The sequence below is a fragment of the Oryctolagus cuniculus genome, chromosome 11, assembly GCF_964237555.1.
Source record: "Oryctolagus cuniculus chromosome 11, mOryCun1.1, whole genome shotgun sequence".
NCBI classification, from domain to species: Eukaryota; Metazoa; Chordata; class Mammalia; order Lagomorpha; family Leporidae; genus Oryctolagus; species Oryctolagus cuniculus.
In genome coordinates, this window is record NC_091442.1 from 10,539,365 (window position 1) to 10,543,170 (window position 3,806).

The 3,806-nt window shown below is 63.8% G+C and overlaps 1 long non-coding RNA gene across 1 annotated transcript; it reads right to left on the reverse strand.

Moving 5' to 3' along the window:
• Window positions 1-2,901: 2,901 nt before the first annotated feature.
• LOC138844277 (uncharacterized) lies at window positions 2,902-3,792 on the reverse strand. Its single transcript, XR_011379837.1, has 2 exons — window positions 3,283-3,792; window positions 2,902-3,193 (listed from the first exon to the last, which is right to left on the reverse strand). It is a non-coding gene; the product is annotated as an uncharacterized lncRNA (long non-coding RNA).
• Window positions 3,793-3,806: the final 14 nt, after the last annotated feature.

Genomic DNA, 3,806 nt, shown 5'->3' on the forward strand with positions numbered 1-3,806 from the left:
ATCCAGCTCTCTGCTATGGCCTGGGAAAGCAGTGGAAGATGGCCCAAGTCCTTGGGCCCCTGCACCCGCGGGGGAGACCTGAAGAAGCTCCTGGCTCCTAACCCGGGCCTGGCCCAGCCCTGGCCGCTGTGGCCACCTGGGGAGTGAACCAGGGGATAGAAGACCTCTCTCTCTCTCTCTCCCCCCTCTCTCCCCTCTCTCCCCCCCCCGACTCTGCCTCTCTGTAATTCTGCCTTTCCAAATAAATAAATAAAACTCTTTTAAAAATAAAATGAGATAAAATGTTAAAAATATTTGAGAGAGAACTCCCATCCTCTGGTTCAATTCCCAAATGCCCCACAAGAGGGCGCTGGGCCAGATTGAAACCACGAGCTCCACCCAGGCTCCCACTGCGCGGGGGCAGGAGCCGGGAGCAGGAGCCAACACCTGCTGCCACTGAGGCGCTCGCTAGCAGGCGGCTGGGGCTGGGAGTGGAGCTGAGGCCACGCGCAGGCACTCCCGCGTGGGATGCGCGTCCCGAGCAGCGTCCTAACTCGCGAGCTTCCTCTCGCAGCAGCCGTGCCACTTCCAGCGGTGAACCCACTGCGAAGCGCGGCCCTGCGCCTGCACCGTGGGCACCGCGTTTATCACGCCCTGGACAGGAAGCCGCCCAGGTGCCGTCCGCAGGGAGGGGAACGGGTGTGCCCGGCCATGCCGCAGAACATGACATGGTCATAAAACAGACCCAGAGCAAAACCAGCCAAAGCGGAAAAGAGGCCAGTTCTGACTCCATCAAAAGTAAAAACTTCTTGGGGCCAACGCTGTGGTGTAGCAGGTAGAGCCACTGCCTGCAGTGCCAGCATCCTGTATGGGCGCTGGTTCGAGACCTGGCTGCTCCACTTCCCATCCAGCTCTCTGCTATGGCCTGGGAAAGCAGTAGAAGATGGCCCAAGTGCATGGGCCCCTGCACCCACATGGGAGACCCGGATGGAGTTCCAGGCTCCTGGCTTCAGCCTGGTCCAGTCCCGGTTGCTGTGGCCATTTGGGCAGCAAAACAAGCAGACAGAAGATCTCTCTCACTCTCGCTCTCTTGCTCTCTCTCCCTCTGTCACTCTGCCTTTCAAAAAAATCTTTTTTAAAAAGTGGAAAAAACCAAACGTCCATCAACCAAATGCATGAGCGAGATGGGGCCCCTCCTTACGAAGGGAGGGAACCCAGCGGGAAAAGAATTAAGTCCTCGGTGGCACCGCTACACGGAGGAAGCGCGATGCGGGAGCCCACACAGCGAGGGTTTGGCCCCGGGGAGGTCCACGGGAGCAAGCCCTCAGAGGCAGGAAGGAGCTCATTGGCGCTCAGGGCTGGGTGTGCCTGCTGCACGTGGGGTCTGCGGTCATCGCCGTGAGGATGCCGCCCTGTGCCCCGGAACGGGGCGCACCTTGGACCTGAACAAGGGTGGAGTGGCAGCGGCAGGTTAAGCCGCATCCCACAGGAGCGCCCGGGCTCAAGGCCCAGTTCCGCTCCCGTCAGCTTCCTGCAGGTGCGCACCCTGGGGGCCACAGGTGGCTCCAGAGATCGGGTCCCTGCCGCACCAGTGGGGAGACCTGGGCTGGGCCCAGCTATCGCAGGAAGTTGGAGAGTGAACCAGTAGAAGGAAGGTCTCTCTCTCTCTCTCTCTCTCTCTCAGCCTTTCCAGTAAAATAAAAATAAACAAATAAATACACTGATTTTTTTAAAAGAGTGGGAAGAAGGAAACTCTATCACGAAGGCGGAATCTGAAAGAGCCCAGGAGCCAGGCCGGTGGGCTGTTATGTAAAAGCAACAGGACGACGCCCGGCCCCGCGAGGACACGCAGGAGCCCAGCGGGCGGCCGCTCGGGCAGGGAGGCGCGCCGGGGAGCGCCGGGGAGCGCCGGGGAACACCAGGGAGCAGGGCTGCGCACCACGAGCCTCTTCACGTGGTTTTGATTTTCAAAGCCGCGAACGTCTCCCCTACTGAAAACGAAATCATTTTTGAAAATGAGTCAGATGCCATCGTGCCTGCACTCAAAACCCCAGAGAGAAGGGACTTCCCAGGTCACTGCAGGTAAAAAGCAGGCCTGGTCATCCCCTTCGAGGTCCTCCCGTGGGCCCCGTCCCTTCCTTTCTGACCACGCCCCCTCTCCCCTTCCCCTCCAACAGCCGGCTCTCCTCCCAGGGGCCTCCCCGCTCAAAGTTCCTGGAACGCAGCAAGCAAGTCCCTGACCCGGGACCTTTGCACTCCAGGTCCTCTGGGCTTGGAGGAATTTGTCTCCAGACATTTGCACGACTGACTCTGCGTCCTTTAGGTGCTGGCTCAACGTCCCCGTCCGGAGCAGGTCTCCCCCACCTCGGCCCCCGCCCGGGCAGAGCAAGGATTCTTATTCCCTGCTGTTTCTCAGAACACAGCCTGGGCCACAGCAGCGCGTCATAAACAAGTGGCCAGCAAACAAGCGAAGGAATGGCCAGGCTACCCGCCCACCACACACCTAGTGCTGGCCCCAGCAGCTACCCCGCCTGCCCAGAGGCACACGTGGCCAGACGCTGGGAGCCAGCCTTCCTTGCGCCCGGGGGGTTAAAAACCCACCTGTGCAGTTACTAAGCGAACAGGGCAGCCCGCTCCCCAGGGCTCGGCCGCCCGCCGCCCCTGCCCTGAACGCGGCTTTTCCTCCCTGGGAGGCAGCATGAGGAGCAAGCCCGGGCAGCACACTGGTCTGGCTGGGGACGGTGGCCTTCGCGGCAACACCCCAGGGCGCAAACCCTCAGGGAGAGGAAGGAGTTCTGGAAGGGGGGTTGCACCTCCCCTGCCTGCTCCCCCAGGTGCCTCGGGGCCCCTCCTCAGCAGCTCCCATGGGCGGCTCCCACTGGATGACCCGGATGGAACTTAGGCGAGCAATTCCTGCGCATGTTGTAGCCAGCAGGACGTGGGGAAAACCCTGGCGCTGTCATTTATTTGCTAGGGTAGTAAAGGCGCTCCAAGGAGCCGTGACTCCTCCCACGAGCATTTATGGAGCTCCCACTGTATGCCAGCAGCTGGCCCAGGCACGGGAGGGGGTTCCGCAGCGGCCAGAGCCAAGCGCCTGCCCCCAGGAACCTGTCCTCTGCCAGGGGAGACGGGAGCCACAGGTTTGTTGGCTGGGACTTGCACAATGAAGACACAGAGGGTGATGTCACAGTGACGGGAGGGCCGCTCCAGGGAGCTAGGGTTATGGAGGTCATTCAGGGCGAGTGGAACGTCACCCCCCCAGCGCCCGGCCCGCGCCTCGCAGACACCAAGCGCTCCACCGACCTTAACAGCCGCTCCTCCGATTTGCTCCTGGGCCGGCTCCCTGGAGCGGGGCGCACAGCAGGTGCACGCCGCGGGCTTCCCATCCGCCCTGCGGCCGAGAGAAGCAGCCCGCCAGGGAGCGCTGTACCAAGTGCGCACCAAGCACCCCCGGCCCCGGGCCCGCACCCTCCTCTCGCTTTGCCCCCACACAGCAGACGCCTAACGGTGCGGGCGGAGGGAACACCCGCCCATGGGCTGGGCCCACTGCACAGGCCCGAACACCGAGGCCGGCGTGGGTGGCGCTGCGCCCCAGGCGCCCGAGGCGCCAGGATCCGAGCGAGGAGCCGGGGCCGGGGCCGGGCGGGGCCGCGCCGCCGCCCCGCTTCCGCGCCCAGCTGCGCCCAGCTGCGGCCCTGCCCCCGGCGCCGCGGTTGGCTGCGGCTCGGCGGCCGCCGATTGGCCCACGCGGCTCCGCCGGGGGCCCCGATTGGCTGTGACGCGTGGCCGGGCGATGCCCCCGCCCGCGCCGCCGCCGCGCCCGGCGC